The sequence below is a fragment of the Corythoichthys intestinalis genome, chromosome 20 (genome assembly GCF_030265065.1).
Source record: "Corythoichthys intestinalis isolate RoL2023-P3 chromosome 20, ASM3026506v1, whole genome shotgun sequence".
In the NCBI taxonomy this organism is placed as follows: Eukaryota; Metazoa; Chordata; class Actinopteri; order Syngnathiformes; family Syngnathidae; genus Corythoichthys; species Corythoichthys intestinalis.
The window spans coordinates 15,406,407-15,424,547 of NC_080414.1; the positions used below are offsets into that span (position 1 = coordinate 15,406,407).

The following is an 18,141-nucleotide window of genomic DNA, read 5'->3' on the forward strand; positions in this document are numbered from 1 at the left end:
TGTGTTTTTTAGCTTCTAATCATTTTTTTTTTAATTCAAATAATATTGGACCGTAATGGAAAAAAAGAGAAAAATCCAACCTTCAATACAAGTGCATTTATTCAGTGGGGAAAAAAATCCCACTTAAAGAAATAATTATTTGACATCAAATAATGTGTCACAATTATTAGCACCCCTGGTGTTAATACTTTGTACAACCCCCTTTTGCCAACAAAACAAGGTCTGGGGAATGAGATGGCCATGGGAGGAACTTGATTTTGTGTCTGGTGAACCATTTCTGTGTAGATTTGGCCATATGTTTAGGTTCCTTGTCTTGCTGAAAGACCCAGAGACGACCCATCTTCAGCTTTCGGGCAGAGGGCAACAGATTTTGATTTAAAAATGTCCTGGCATTCATGATGCCATGCACCCTAACAAGGTTCCCAGGGCCTTTGGAAGCGAAACAGCCCCACAGCATCACTGACCCACCCCTATACTTCACAGTGGGTATGAGGTGCTTTTCAGCATGCGCATCTTTCGTGGCACGCCAGACCCACTTAGAGTGTTTGGTTCCAAAAAGCTCAATCTTGGTCTCATCTGACCAAAGCACACGGTCCCAGTTGAAGCCTGGATGAGACCAGTCCAAACAGGAAATTGAAAAGACCGTTGTCATTTTGTCTGACCACAAATTTTTGAACAGTCATAACTTGGCAGATATACAACATAATGTATATCTGCATCAAACTTCCCGTGCTTGGTGAGAGTCGTACCCTGAAGAGTCCTGTAGGGGTCATTTGCTTCAACTCTGCAGCGCCAACTAGTGGCAACAGAAAGTCACTTATTTTACTTATAAATGTCCAGTTCTTTTCAGGTTGGTCATTGTAGTTAACAGATCTTTTGTAATACTACATTTTAAGGTCCATGTCCACATGTCTCTGTCTGTACCATGACGACCCTTTGTCCGACATTAAAACAATTGTTTTTTTCATAGACTTAGACAGTTTACAGAGTCACGAAATTTGGCACACTTGGTCAAATTGGCCCAATTAGAAGATTCATTTTGGTGGCAGTATTTATTTAGCATATAGTGTAGGCCTTTGGGCTGTGGCATGAATGAATGGAATTATAATGTATTCTTATGGGAGAATCCTACTTGACATACGACCATTTCGACTTACAAATAAGGTCCTGGAACGAATTAACTTCGTATGTAGAGGTACCACTGTAATAATTTGTTAACGACCGCAATCTGGCCTTCGCCTCTCGACGTATGACTATTCAGAGCAGAAATTTGTGTACGTCACCCTCTTGTGGTTGGTCGCCATTACTGGAGTGTTTGCACACCTATAGCAGCCCAGCGTCAGTCAATGCAAACAGTCACGTTAGCTGCTGTTGGCTGTATACTTCGGGCGGCACACCTCAGCAATGGCGGACAGGGTACTTCCGGTCATTTTGCTCAGATTAGTCAATAGATATATCATAAAACTGGATAGAAAGTCGTCATTAAAATCAATTGGAGCTAGGATCTAGCATCTATGCGCTTTTCCTCAATAATGACAAAGGCGCATCAAGATTTGTTTCCAAAAATAATAAGACCACACATTAGCGAAGATGACTAAAAAAAAAATCTTTTTTACGGGGAAAAGGCCTCCTGTTGAGCCAGAAGAGGAGCCTACAACCAAGTCAATTCTGCATAATATGTGGCTAAATGCTAGCAAACGGGGCAACAAAAGCGGATGCGCTGAGAGAATCATACCTCGTGGCAAACCGCATTGCTAAAGCTATGAAACCTTTCACTATTGGAGATGAACTCATTATGCCTGCGATCAAGGATATTTGCCTTCAAGTTTTAGGAGAGGCTGCCATTAAAAAAAAAAAAAAAAAAAAGGTTGATTCCGCGTATGGTGAGTTACACTTTCCCTGCACTTAACTCATTCACTCCCAGCCATTTTCACCGGTGCAACCCCCTTCGCTCCCGGCCGTTTTACTGGATTTTGACTTATTTTGCAAGGCCCACAGAAAATTCTTTTCTATTGCTATATAAACATGGAACCCACCAAAAGAAAGATTAAACTCTTTTCTTTCAGCAGGAAAAAAAAGTTCATATCTTTTTCCATTCTTTAGAAATCAGCATTAGAAAATAGCTTAGTTTGAGCAATTTTCCATTTTCTGATGAAAAAACAGAGAAATTGAGCTTTTTGTGCATACATTTCAAACATAACTTTGACTTTAACACAGCTATTTTTTGCTTTAGTTACATCCCAAACATCTGAATAATGTTTCCTTTTACAAAATCACATAAACAACAAGACAAATAGAGCTTTTGTTAGCAGAGTAACAATTTATTTACACATAACTAACTGAGAGATGACGCTGTTGTGGCCGCGACCGCCGGGGTAAACTTTTCCCTCATCGACGCCTGTCTCTGCTTGGCGAGCAGCACGGACTCAACAGCATCATCCTCTGCACTGGTGGTCCCGGTCGTCCTGCTTGGTTGTCCAACACCTGGCATCCCTGGTGTCCTCCCGTTTGTTCCGCTTGGTCGTCCGCCGCCTGGCATCCTGGACATCCATTCGGTCGTCTTCCGCCAGATGGGGCCGTGCGGCCCGGCCGTTCGTTCCGTTGATTCGGGTTGCGGATCTTACCAAATGCGCTACTGCCCTCCAGTGGCCAGTTTTATTGCTTTAAAATGGATTTTCAGCGTTGTGCTTTGGAGCGAAGTTGAATCGGAACCCAGAGATGTCTCTTGTGAAAAAAAAAAAAAAAACGTAAAAGACATACGTCTTTGGGACACTGAAACAATTAAAAATAGAACGTATTTATACTTTGTTGGGAGCAAATGAGTTAACGTTCATTTTTAGCCCTGTCGTGTTATTTTATATTTACCATAATTTTCTGCCACACATTGCCGGTAGGTGAAATAAAGGGCGAACATCACACCGGTCAGTGTTGCAAAAAAAAGGTTGGGGACCACTAGTTTAAAGGGTTAGAAAGGGTACACGGATGACTACGTATCACTACCCTGTCACACCCTAATCTGACCTATCGTTCCTCTTCTGGTCCTATTGGTTACTAGATGTATTCCCTTCCCACTTGGTCGTAAATAGCTTGCAATGCTATAGCTAGGTAGCATATACTGTATATGTACAATATATGTATTCATTCTAAATGATTTCACAGAAATCAAATAAAATCTGTGTTGTGAAGGTTTTCAATAATAGGTCACGAGTTCTGCCACATGTTCAGCGTACTCAGGAGGGTTTGTGAGGTCACCCGCTCTCCTGTTTTATCAGCCTCTTAATCTTTCTGCTTCCTACTCAAGCTTCTTCTTGCAGTCACTTTGTCCATCCATCCATCTCGGCCAAGCCGTCCGTCTGGCCGTCACCATCGCCATGATAATGGGCTATTTTATATCCCCGCGGTTTCATTTCGAGCGCGCGCCGGCCAGGGTCGCCTAGCCGTCCCCGGTCACATTCATCAGCGTCAGGACCCTTATTGGGTTGTGGCGCGAGCTTCTTTATGGGCGAGGATGCGTCGGGCTATTTGTTCCCTCGTCTTCAACACCCCCACTCCGCCGGCTTTTTCGACCCCCGTCACGGCCTGCTGGTACTCAGCGGGGAAAAAAACAGTCTTTGGATTTAATGGGCCTCCGAAGGCATTACTTCGGAACCAAACACAATGTCCAGTGTGTGCGCGGAATCAGTCAACTATGACAATGTATTTGATCAGATGCATTGCTAGTGCTAAAGATGGAAATAAGCACTCCCGTCATGAGTGGACCTACAAAAATAGTCACAAGTACCAGTGAAAAAGGACATAGTCCATCATTTCCTTGAAAAAGTCAGTCTCTAAGCAATATGAAATGTCGTAGGCCTGTCAATCACAAGTAAATTTGTCTACACATGACCACAAAGACATACGACATCTGACATTTTTGTTTGAAGGAGGCATTTTGTCCAAACCCAGTGTCACTTAGCAACTTGAAGTTTTGGAGGCATGTCAATCATGAGCAGACATACAAATTTTAGGGTTCTTTTGGCCATTTTCAGAGGCCTTTCAAAGAAAATTCACCCTTTAATCTATTTTATTTTATCAACATGACATTTAGTGTGCATGTCAATTATCTGTAGACCCACAAAAATAGTAAAAAGACACTTTGGTTTGAGTGACCATTTTAGGACAATTTATTTCCAGGTTTAAAAAAAAAAAAAAAAAATCTGCCTCAAAAGCCTATTTAACTTTGCAACTTTAAAATTGGTGGGCTTGTCTATCATGAGTAGACACACTAAAAAGTCTCAATAATCCATGGCTGAAAAGACGTAAGACATCTGCCATTCTGTCTCAAAGCAGCCATTTTAGAATGATTTTGACCAGTTTGTAGTGTTATAAAAAGACAGAACCTAAATCCAGTTTTACTTATCAACATGACATGTGATAGGCGTATCTATCATAAGGAGACCCAGAAAAAACTCATTAACCCATGACTGAAAACTCAGGGAGTCTGCCATCTTGGTTTGAGGTTGCCATTACAGGTTATTTTCACCCATTTGTAGGTGTTCTTCGAATAAAAATTCAGCCCCCGAATCCTGTTTAACCTAAGAACATGAAATTAGGTTGGCTTGTCTATCAAGACTAGACCCACAAAAAAGTCTCACAAACCCATGACTAAAAATTCATGGTTAGTCTGCCATCTTGTTTTGGAAGTGGCCATTACAGGATATTTTCACCTATTTTTTATCAAGTGTTCTTCAAATAAAAATACAGCCCCCAAATTGTGTTTAACCTAGGAACATGAAATTGGGTGAGATTGTCTATCAGGACCAGACCCACAAAAAAGTCTCACAAACCCATGACTAAAAATTAATGGTTGGTCTGCCATCTTGTTTTGGAAGTGGCCATTACAGGATATTTTCACCTATTTTTTATCAAGTGTTCTTCAAATAAAAATGCAGCCCCAAAATTGTGTTTAACCTAGGAACATGAAATTGGGTGAGATTGTCTATCAACACCAGACCCACAAAAAAGTCTCAATAACTTATGACCGAAAAGTCACGGTTTGTCTGCCATCTTGGTTGGAAGTAGCCATTCCATGATATTTTCATACATTGTCTAGTGTTTTTCAAAAAAACATTTTAAAAAAATCAGCCCCTGAATCCACTTTAACCTAGGAACATGTACTTGGGTGAGATTGTCTATCAAGACTAGACCCACAAAAAAGTCTCATAAACCCATGACTGAAAAGACATGGTATGTCTGCTATCTTGGTCGGAAGTGGCCATCACATGATATTTTCACCCACTTTTTATCAAGTGTTCTTGAAATAAAAATGGGAGCCTCCAAACTGTGTTGAACCAAGGAACATGAAATTGGCTGAGATTGTCTATCAAGACTAGGCCCACAAAAAAATGTTATAAACCCATGACTAAAAAGTCACGGTTAGTCTGCCATCTAGGTTGGAAGTGGCTATTACAGGACATTTTCACCAATTTTTAGGTGTTCTTCATGTAAGAATTCAGCCCCCGAATCCTGTTTAACCTAGGAACATGAAATTCGGTAGTCTTGTCTATCAGGAGTACACCCGCAAAAAAGTCTCAATAACCCATGACGGAAATCACACGGTTTGTCTGCCATCTTGGTTGGAAGTGGCCATTGCAGGATATTTTCACCCATTTTCTATCAAGTGTTCTTGAATTAAAAATGCAGCCCCCAAATTGTGTTTAACCCAGGAACATGAAATTGGGTGAGATTGTCTATTAAGACCAGACCCACAAAAAAGTGTCATAAACATATTACTAAAAAGTCACAGTTAGTCTGCCATCTTGGTTGGAAATGGCCATTGCACAATATTTTCACCCATGTTTAGGTGTTCTTTAAATAAGAATTTAGCTCCCGAATCCTGTTGAACCTAAGAACATGAAATTTGGTAGGCTTGTCTATGAAGACTAGACTCGCAAAAAAGTCTCAATAAACCATGACCGAAAAGTGACTGCTTGTCTGCCATCTTTGTTGGAAGTAGCCATTCCAGGATATTTTCATACATTGGCAGGTGTTTAAAAAAAATCAGCCTCTGAATCCAGTTTAACCTAGGAACATGAAATCTTGTCTTGTCTATCAGTAGTACACCCACAAAAAAGTCTCAAAACCCATTACTAAAAAGTCACGGTTACTTTGCCATCGTGGTTGGAAGTGGCCATTGCAGTATATTTTCACCCATTTTTTATCAAGTGTTCTTGAAATAAAAATGCAGCCCCCGGATTGTGTTTTACCTAGGAACATGAAATTGGGTGAGATTGTCTATCAAGATTAGATCCACAAAAAAGTCTCACAAACCCATGACTCAAAAGTCACAGTTAGTCTGCCATCTTGGTTGGAAGTGGCCATTACAGGATATTTTCACCTTTTTTTTTTTATCAAGTGTTCTTCAAATAAAAATGCAGTCCCCAAATTGTGTTTAACCTAGGAACATTAAATTGGGTGAGATTGTCTACCAAGACCAGACCCACAAAAAAGTCTCATGAAGCCATGACTAAAAAGTCACGGTTAAATCTGTCAACTTGGTTGATAGTAAACATTTCAGGATATTTTCAAACATTGTCCTGTGTTTTTCAAAAAACAATAAATTCAGCCCCTGAATCCAGTCTAACCTAGGAACATGAAATTCGGTACTCTTGTCTATCAGGAGTACATCTGCAAAAAAAGGCTCAATAACCCATGACTGCAATGACACGGTTAGTCTGCCATCTTGGTTGGGAGTGGCCATCACAGGATATATTCACCCATTTGTTCATCAAGTGTTCTTCAAATAAAAATTCAGCCCCCGGATTGTGTTTATTTTAGGAACATGAAATTTTGTGAGATTGTCTATCAAGAATAGACCCACAAAAAAGTCTCACAAACCCATGACTAAAAATATATGGTTAGTCTGCCATCTTGTTTTGGGAGTGGCCATTACAGGATATTTTCACCTATTTTTTTATCAAGTGTTCTTCAAATAAAAATGCAGCCCCCAAATTGTGTTTAACCTAGGAACATGAAATTGGGTGAGATTGTCTATCAAGACCAGACCCACAAAAAAAGTCTCATAAGCCCATTACTAAAAAGTCCCAGTTAGTTTGCCATCTTGGTTGGAAGTGTCCATTACAGGATATTTACACCCATTTTTTTATCAAGTGTTCTTGAAATAAAAATGCAGCCCCCGAATTGTGTTTAACCTAGGAACATGAAATTGGGTGAGATTGTCTATCAAGACGAGAACCACAAAAAAGTCTCATAAACCCATGACTAAAACGTCATGGTTAGTCTGCCATCTTGTTTTGGAAGTGGCCATTACAGGATATTTTCACCCATTATTTTCTGAAGTGTACAACAAATAAAAATGCAGCCTCCGAATTGTGTTTAACCTGGGATCACGAAACTGGGTGAGATTGTCTATCAAGACTAGACCCACAAAAAAGTCTCATAAACCCATGACTAAAATGTCATGGTTAGTCTGCCATCTTGTTTTGGAAGTGGCCATTACAGGATATTTTCACCCATTATTTTCTGAAGTGTACAACAAATAAAAATGCAGCCTCCGAATTGTGTTTAACCTGGGATCACGAAACTGGGTGAGATTGTCTATCAAGACTAGACCCACAAAAAAGTCTCATAAACCCATGACTAAAATGTCACAGTTAGTCTGCCATCTTGGTTGGAAGTGGCCATTACAGGATATTTTCACCCATTTTTTTGTAAAGAGTTCAACAAATAAAAATGCAGGCCCTGAATTGTGTTTAACCTAGGAACATGAAATTGGGTGAGATTGTCTATCAAGACTAGACCCACAAAAAAGTGTACAAACCCATGACTAAAAAGTCACGGCTAGCCTGCCATCTTGGTTGGAAGTAGCCATTTCAGGATATTTTCAAACATTGTTCGGTGTTATTCAAAAAACATTAAATTCAGCCTGTGAATCCCGTTTAACCTAGGAACCTGAAATTCTGTATGCTTGTCTATCACACGCAAAAACGTCTCCATAACCCCTGACTGAAAAGACATATTTAGTCCACCATCTTGGTTGGGAGTGGCCATTACAGGATATTTTCACCCATTTTTTATCAAGTGTTCTTCAAATAAAAATTCAGCACCCGGATTGTGTTTAACCTAGGAACATGAAATTAGGTAAGCTCGTCTATGAAAGTCTCCAAAAAGTCTCAAGAAACGTTACAGAAACGACACAGGTCTGCCATTTGGTATAAAAGCAGCCATTTTAGAAAGAGCGCAATAGAAACTATGAGTTTAATAGCTTGCCTGCTTCTCTGCTTTCTTTGGAAAATATGTTGAAAGGAAACAGCAAGCGTGATTATGATGACCGAGGACAGACCTCCCTTGAGAGGAGTCCACATCAGCTATCATTAAGATATTGCTTCAATCAAATAGGATTAGTGTGTGCGCGTGGAAGCCAAAGCGTCCGTAAAGGGTTTACTTCTTTTCCAGGTCAGCGCTGGCCTCGGCAAGGACAGGCCACGGCCTACGGCGACCACTCAATAGGATTTGAAGGCCCGCTCTGGCGGACCCGCGGCCCAGTCTGGCTGATTGGATGGCATTAACCATTTATAGAGCACTCATTTAATTGTAAATTTTAAATAAGATACCGCCATGACGCTTTCAAAAATATCACCAGATGAGGTTTTTACAAGATAAGTATTCCTTTTATACTTTCTTTCGCAGCACTAGACTGGCAAGAAAAGCCTGGTGGCCCGCTAGGCTAATATCCTGTAGCACGGAGGGAAACACTTTAGTTTATTGTGATCCAATTAAAGGAAAATCCAATTTTAATCCCGAGTATTCATAACGTCCCTGTAGTGTTTAGTAATTAGTGAGATAAAACACAAGAATTATCTCGTTATTACCCCTCATTTAGTCACAAAGGGCACCACAACATACCCTCTGTCCTCGACTTCCTACTGTCTTACAGTCCTTACAACAGTGTAGCTAATTCAGTTCATCTCGAACCAGCCACAGCGGTGACAAATAGACTCCGCGAGATTAGGAAATTTGCCTAAGTGTGTTAATGCGCTGATTGCGGGCAAGCGGCGGTGGGATTTCCAAGACCGGAGGTTGATTGATTGGAGCCGCGGGTTTTCTCCACGCCCGGAGAGCTCGGGGATTTGGCGGCGGGCAAAAGCGTGGCTCGGCGGCGGAATTGATCTTAATTAGATCTGAAAGACCCGCCACAGCAGAACGGGCTCGGCGATTAAAATGAAAAACAGGAGAAATTACCGATCAAATTAATCATAATGTCGGGCTACAGCTGTAAGGTCTGGTGTAATTTGCCACTCCAGTGGCTTACATCGGGCCGGCGAAGGGAGAGGCGCGACATGCTGAGCCGGGGAAGCAGGAAGCTTAGGTGGGCCCTATCAACGCTGCCATTACGCGTGTACTATTCCTGGACTCTCTTGACCCTCCTACTCCGGAGCGTCGCACTCCTCCCCCTTTACGCTTCATGTCATCTTCTCCTGCCTTTTTCCAATCTATGCTCTGTTTAAGACTCGTTTTTATACCTATTGTATTACTGGGAAATATGTATGTATGCATGCCCTCAAGAAATGTCTTTATTGTCCTTCACAAATGGTCACTGAGGATTTTTACCGAAAATATGAAATCAATATTAAATGCTGGTGAGGAATGAATTACTAAAAACAATAAATAATAAAGGAATAAATGTCAAGTGTGAATATGACAAGCTGTATTCCAGTACTTTGAGAAGTGAATAGGAAAATGTTAGAAAAACTTAAAAATATGAGGGGAAACCTGCAAAATAACAAGAAATAAATGCGAAAATGCAAGGAAAAATATGCAAAAATACTACAAAATACAAAATATACACACAATTTAGAAAGAAATTATATGTGACTGAAAATTCAACTGAAAATAGCTAAAAATCGATTTTCAGTTTTGAAGACCGAAAGTTTACCACCGAAAGGTGTGAAGAACCTTTGTCCTCTTGTGATGACATCATCAAAACACGGCGAGATGCAACACGCTAGCTGATGCTATCTCGCTAAAACTAGTGGCTCAGAGAAAACATGTCCGCAGTTTGGAAAATACTGCCAAAATACAAGGAAAAATAAGCAAAAATACTATAACGACAAAAAATGCACAGGTTTTACCAAAAAAAAACAACAAAAAAACTAGCGATATAATATGACCGAAAATTCAGCATTATTGGTTTTCAGTTTTGAAGACCGAAAGTTTACCACTGAATAGTGTGAAGAACCTTAGTCCTTTTGTGATGATGTCATCAAAACATGGCGAGACGCAATACGCTAGTCAGTGCTATCTCGCTAACACTAGTGTCTCAGAGACGACATGTCTGCAGTTTGGAAAATACTTCCAAAGTACAAGAAAAAAATCGGCAAAAGTACTATAAAAACACTGGTCTATCAGAAAATACTACAAAAATGCACAGGTTTTAGAAAAAAAAATCGATACGTGACTGATAATTAGGCCAAAAATAGCTAAAAATGCATAATCGCTTTTCCCTTCTCAAGACTGAAAGTTTACCACCGAATCGTGTGAAGAACCCTTGTCCTCTTGAGAAAAAAAACACGTTTTACCACCGGTAGACACACTAAACACGCTGGCGTTAATTCTCGTAGCTGGTGGGAAATGTTCATGACGGTGTTTACAAACCTTAAATTTTGTATAAATGCGAAATCTTATTGGAGGTATTGCCTCCTCGGCAGCCACCCACCGCAAACATGTTTTACATGTCCGTTGGCCCTCCTCTAAGCCGCGGCCGTCTGTAACTTTTCCGGAACCGAAGTATTCCCATACCAGCTATTTATATTTCTTCGATGGAGGGAAAAAGTTCAGGAGTTTCACCTCCTCCAGCCATCATGTAACACAGCTGACTTACTGACACCGAGCGACAACCGGTGGCGGAGGGTTGAGCCTTGCAGCTGCAAGCAAGGGATTTCTCCATGCATTTTTGGGACATAAAAAATAGCGAATAACTTAGGGACTGTATGACGGAAAATTTTTGCGGTTTTGAAACCTTGACATTTTTAAACCACGGTTTACCTTGAAATCGGTAACTGGCACATGTGTACTCACAGCTAACATGTCCGCAGTTTGGAAATATTTTCGGTAAACTTTCAAAACAGAAAACCATTGATGCCTTCTTAGTCGTTCGCCACAATACATATAATTGTTGTGAAAGTGTTGCAAAAGCCAATAAAAGGCGCTGCACATTTTTCTGCTTTGGCGCTCTCAATGTGCTAAAACGGCACCATTGTAAACTGTTTGAGGCAATGCATGAACGGGTCATTCCGTGCATGCGTTAACTGCGTCAAATATTTTAACGTGATTGATTTAAAAAATTAATTACCGCCCGTTAACGCGATAAATTGTCAAAATTATCGCGTTAACGGGCGTTAATTAATTTTTTAAATTAATCACGTTAAAATATTTGATGCAATTAACGCAGATGTCACGCTCACTTGTTGTTATGGAGTTCTGCCACCCTCTGCTGGCGCTTGGGTGAATGACCATCTCGCATATTGCCTCAAAAAGATTACAATGAGGCCGTTTATGGACATTAAGAGTGAAGAGAATGCAACCGGCCGCTTGGGGGCAGCGCCGTTCCATACTCATGTTATTTCTTCTGAACGTGGGAGAATTAGTAGTTGTGAGACGTTTATGCTGTGTTCACAATGCAATGCAAATTGCTATTTGTGCTCCACACATATTTTGGTAAGTTTTCTTTCTTTTAGTGGCAATTATGTGTCTCTTGTTGTATTTTGGGTAAGATATGTACAGATATATGTTATACAGTAGAGGCGTAGCTATGCAAAATACACATAAAACTTAGACTTTGGTCACTCTATTTTTATTATTGTTATTTTTCTTATTATTATTATATTAACTCTACTTTTGATTGAAAATTTTACACATTTTATTAAAACAAAAACATGAAGAGGGGTTTTAATAAAAAATTACTATAACTTGTAACTATAACATTTATCGTTTAAGAACTACAAGTCTTTCTATCCTTGGATCACTTTAACAGAAAGAATGTTAATGCCATTTGTGGATTTATTGTTACAATAAACAAATACAGTACTTATGTACAGTATGTTGATTGTATATATCCGTCGTGTGTCTTATCTTTCCATTCCAACAATAATTTACATAAAAATATGGCATATTTTAGAGATGGTTTGAATTGCGATTAATTGCGATTAATTACGATTAATTAATTTTTGAGCTGTAATTAACTCGATTAAAAATTTTAATCGTTTGACAGCCCTATTATTAAGTGTAATAAACAAATACACCATACAGAAATATCAAGAAAATACCAAATATTAGATATAAACATACTAATTAAAAAGAAAATAATCATACACACACAAAAAATACAAACGTTATCTGATGAAAAAATGTGCAAATGTATGTAAGAGCAATACAAAACAAAAATTTAACAGAACAAAAATATTGAAAATAAATACCGGACAACTAAAAAAATTAAGTATTCCTGAAAATACATGAAACATCCAGATGGAAAAAGCTCTAAAAGATGTCTAATATGACAGAAATTTCCTGATTATATGTTCCGTCCCTAGTTGAGTCTAAAACGCAGTTCATAGAAACAAGACGCCAGTCGGCCGTGGCTAACTGTCGAAGCAGAAATGTTGCGCTAATATTCTGCAGGGAGCCCAAATGGGACTTTTGACTTGGCCTGCAAGGAGGGCATAATGCAATAAGCTTGCATTAAAAGCTTGTTTTTATTTTTTCTTTTTACGCCGAGCGAGCCGGGCCTGCTTCTCGTGTCAGCCCGCTCGCTGCTCTGTCTGCGGTCACTAATGGGCACCAGAAATTACCAGCAGTGGAATGGTACCCCGCGGGGGGACCGGCCTCCTCGGCACAGCCGAGCACTTAGACGCTGTCTGCGAGAGGAGGGGGGACTCAATGTCATAACCCCGACTGATAATTAAAGAAACCCTATTCCTCGGACTCCGTTAGCCGAGCCCTCGTCTGAGGGCGTCTGACCGCCGCCGGAAAGGCGAGGACCCTCGAACCTGAGTGAAACGCGGACGCAACAACACTGCAAAAAGCCAAAAAGTAAGCGTAAAAGTGTAATTTAAAAAAAGGAAGTCTGACATTAAAGCACTCAGAGAGGAGATGTGAATTCTCACCACTTTCACCTTTTGACTTGAGATTGGCTGGATGTGTTTATCATAACAGGACGCAGGAAAATGTCAAAAGGACCTAGGTCCAAAATTGAACAGGAAGTTGGTTATTTTGGTTTGAAAAATCGGTCAAGAAAGTCTTAAGAATAAAACAAAAAATCCGCACCATTTCATTGATTAGCATGAAATTGGGTAGACATGTTTTTATGAATAGGACACACAAAAAAAGTCTCAAGGATCCATGTCAAAAAATCAAACAGGAAGTCACCCATTTTGTTTTGAAGCAACCATGTCGAGTAGATTCCTTTAAAAAGCTATTAGAAAATAAACGATTTTTTTTTTTAATCGGCCCTCGCAACTTTGCCTGATTAACATGAGATCGGGTAGACATGTTTTTATGAATAGGACACACAAAAATGGATCCGTGTAAAAAAAAAAAAAAAAAATTTTTTTTTATCAAACAGGAAGTCAGCCATTTTGTTTTGAAGCAACTATTCCGGGTGAATTCTTTTACTCATTCACTCCCAGATAGTGCTGCAGCGATTAATCGATTAACTCGAGTATTCGATTAGAAAAAAATATTTGAATTAAATTTTGCTGCTTCGAGTATTCGTTTAATTAAAGTGGCGTTGTAATGGTTTATTTTTGAAAGTGTTTGCATTTAGTTTTATTGATTTCGGTGGATACACTGCCCTCTAGTCTGCCTCATTTCACATGGCTGAATCCAGCTGCTCCATGCACCAGACCAACATAAGCCGAGTTTTTGTTTGAGCTAATGTTTTTTTAATGCATTCATAATTTAATTTAGAGGTATATTTAGCCGTTTTTTGTGGGAATGTTTCTGAACCATTTGTTAAGAGCATTGTTAAAAAAAAAAACACACACAAAAAAAGTTTTAAAGAATTTAAGCTAGCGGACTTTTGCTATGCAAGTTCGCCAGTTGCGCTTTTGTTGTACATAGATCCTTATTTATTTTTTCTATACTGTTTGAGGCTCAGCTCAGGTATTTTAATTTTTAATGTGCCTTATCCGATTACTCGATTATTTGAGCTAACTAGTTCATCGATTAATCGAATACTAAAATAATCGATAACTGCAGCCCTACTCCCAGCCATTTTCACCGGCGCCTTGGCGTTTTCATACCACGGTATATCTTGAAACTGGTAATCGACACATGTCTTATTAGTCTGAATTTGTTTTAAATTAAATACATATGTCCTAGATGAAAAACACGGCAATTGGAAAATATTGGTTACATTACTGTTCGAAATTGTAAAACGTTGAGAGCTCTTGGTTGGTTCAGCATTAATATAAGTCTGAAAAAAAATCCAACTCTGACAGGAAGTTGCGCCCCAATAAACAGCAAAATGACAGTAGTTGGTCATAATAAGAGGAACTTTATGAATTCCGGCCTCACCTCCTGGTCCAGCCTTGCCTAATCCCTCATTGCACGTAAATAAAAGTAGTAGAGCTGTCATGGTCAGCTTGCTTTTTTTCCTCCCTCATCTTTCTAATTATTCATATGAAATGTACTGGCTGTTGATGGGCCGCACAGTCTTATTTTCTGCTTCAGTCAACATTGGTGTGGCTAAATTGCACGCGCCGGCTTGTTATGTAAGGCAATTTTCTGCCTTCTTAAGACCTCCCCTGCATTAACGCCGGCCGACCTGCTGAGCTGATGGCCCGCTCATGCTCGAAAAGCCACGACAGGTGCACCTTATTTGACTTTTACATGAAGGTTGCTGTGACTTTAAAGGAACATTTCGTGTTGAATTTGGAGAATTTTCACAAAGAAATTTTAGGGAAGTCCGGAAATCGATTGGGGAGGCTCAGTTCATAATCGTTAGCATTAGAGATGTCCCGATGCCGATCGATCGGGTCCAATCACGTCATTTTTAAAGTATCGGAATCGGCAAAAAAATATCGGACATGCCTTTTTTAATATATACAGTGTATATATATATATATATATATATATATATATATATATATATATATATATATTACAGCTTAAAAATTAATTAATCGTAATTAATCGCAATTAATCGCAATTCAAACCATCTATAAAATATGCCATATTTTTCTGTAAATTATTGTTGCAATGGAAAGATAAGGCACAAGATGGATATATACATTCAACATACGGTACATAAGGACTGTATTTGTTTATTATAACAATAAATCAACAAGATGGCATTAACATTATTAACATTCTGTTAAAGCGATCCATGGATAGAAAGACTCGTAGTTCTTAAAAAAAAAAAAATGTTAGTACAAGTTATAGAAATTTTATATTAAAACCCCTCTTAATGTTTTCGTTTTAATAAAATTTGTAAAATTTTCAATCAAAAAATAAACTAGTAGCCTGCCATTGATGTCAATAATTACACAATGCTGATGGGAGCTGAAGCCTATAAAATCAGTCGCACCCAAGCGCCAGCAGAGGGCGGCAAAACTCCATAGACACAACAAGTGAGCGTTTTACTGCACTGTCATTTAAATCTGTCTGAGCGGGCCATCTGCGTTAATTGCGTCAAATATTTTAACGTGATTAATTAAAAAAATTAATTAACGCCCGTTAAGGCGATAATTTTGACAGCCCTAATATATATTGAAGGAATTTAGTCCTCCCAGCCCAAACCGCACGGGGAGGCCGGCAACAGAACGGAAATGTGCTCCGCCGCTCGACGCCCCCGAAGAGCCAGGCCAGGAGGAAGCTAAACTCCGCGCGTTCCTGTGTTAACCCTTTGCACACTGACTCCATGTTTCAAAAGCTTGAAGAACACTCGCCGAAAACAGGTTGACAATTTATTCGTCGACAATGGTAAAAAACAAGGCAAAAACTTGACGACGGAGGGACAATTCTGGATCCAAAACAAGGTTACATGTTTCCGAGCAGAAGAAATCTGTCTTATCTCAGTGTCCAGTCTTTTTGAAGTCTTTGCTGACGCGGGTCTTGTCGAAGGCGTTTCTGGGCGTTGCTTTTGGGCCATCCCCGCTGTGGCCGGTTTTGGGCGGCTTAGGTTCGTGCGCGGATTGGGACGCCCGCTATCAACTTTGCTGTCCGGGCTGGTTGTACTTGTTTTAGGACAAAGCGCTTTGTCCTTGGAGTTTGCTGGGAGAGCTGATTATACGAGTTGGTGCGTCAATCTTGTGATAAGACGGCATTGTGTATCTCTTCTATTTCTTCTCATTAAACTATGGTGTGCTGTTTATTTTATATTAGTAGTGTAGTCCTACCGTAAATATGAAAATGATACTATTTCCTGATTAATTATATTACGTGTGTTAGACTAATGCAAACAGTTAGACGGTGCCTACGAAAACCTGTACCATATGTATGTGTTAGACTATATATGTGTTAGACTAATGCAGACAATTATATGGTGTGTGCGATGACGATATTGTTTCTCCTTCAATATATATATATATATATATATATATATATATATATATTTTTTTTTTTTTTAATTAAATCGTTTACTAATTGTATTTAACGTTACAGACATAATATGTTACACTCATCCAGAGTCTTTAGTTTTGGCTTAAGGTAGGGTTATCAAATTTATCCCGATAGTGGCGGTAATTAACTTTTTTAAAAATGTATCACGTTAAAATATTTAACGCAATTAATGCACGCGCTGCACGACCCACTCACGAATTGTCGCGCTCAATCTGTAATGGCGCCGTTTTACATATATAGAGAGCTAAAAGGCAGCGTGAAATGAGTAGAGTGAATATTGGAAGCCTTAGGAGCCTTTTTTTAATTGGCTACAGCCTTACGATCCCTCTCCCTACGATTAGAAACATCGTGGGAAGCAATGTGGGCAAGCAAGGTAGTAATTGATCTTTTTCTTAACACCCTATGTTATTTCCCAACGCAGAGAAGATATATCAATTGGTAGCACTACGCACAGTCATGGTTCCACTTCCCATCATGCATTTGGGCATGGCTACAGTATCATTTACTGAAAGCTCAACAAATACACTAGATGGCAATATTTAGTCACAATATACAAAGTCACAAGTCTTTCTATCCGTGGATCCCTCTCACAGAAAGAATGTTAACAATGTAAATGCCATCTTGAGGATTTATTGTCATAATAAACAAATATAGTACTTATGTACTGTATGTTGAATGTATATATTCGTCCGAGTTTTATTCATTTTTTTCTTAATGCATTGCCAAAATGTATATGATCGGGAAAAAAATGTCGGGAATGATTGGAATTGAATCGGGAGCAAAAAAAAGCAATCAGATCGGGAAATATCGGGATCGGCAGATACTCAAACTAAAACGATCGGGATCGGATGGGGAGCAAAAAAACATGATCGGAACAACCCTAGTTAGCATGTGAAGTAGGCAATCATGTTTGAGTGCTCAAACTGACCCAAAAAGTGTTAATGTTCATCTGAAGTATGTTCCAGATTATTTTTCACTAAGCGTACTATTGGGCAGGTAGTGTCTGCTTTCCAACGAACACTCCCGTGGGCCCCCGCCGCGTCTTAGCTGAAAGTCGCCTGTGATCGCTGTCAGAGCTGGATCGCGCCGAGCCTGGCCGCTCTCCACGGGCTCACTCAACAAGGGGTAATTACAGTCCGGGGGTCCGCCTCCTCCCCCCGTTGTCCACAATTTACCGGCAAAGCGTTGGTCGACATCTCTCTTCCCCGCCGACCGCGCCCCGACATCACAGGCCGGCCCCGAGGGCCCCCCCGGACCTGCGAGTGCTGCAATTACCTGAGCCTCTCCTCTCTATCCTTTTCACTGTCTCCCCGCGACTTCGCCGGCAATCAGCTTTCATTAGAAGCCTCTGGTGAGGAGCGTCGTCGCAGCCAAGGTCAGCGGCCGCCGAGCGCGAAGGCCTTTCAGAGGCTTGTCCGTCCGATGCTCTTCATCTTTTCTCAACCCCCGCACCTATTCCTTTCCGGTCCTTCTGGGGTCCCTCTGCCTCCAGACACCAATACTGCTGGAAAGCAGGGTGACCAA

At 40.0% G+C, this 18,141-nt stretch overlaps 1 protein-coding gene across 9 annotated transcripts in view; it reads left to right on the forward strand.

Moving 5' to 3' along the window:
• pou6f2 (POU class 6 homeobox 2) overlaps positions 1 to 18,141 on the forward strand; it is a 185,752-nt gene that overhangs the window by 115,548 nt on the left and 52,063 nt on the right. The gene's annotated exons all lie outside the window — the stretch shown is intronic.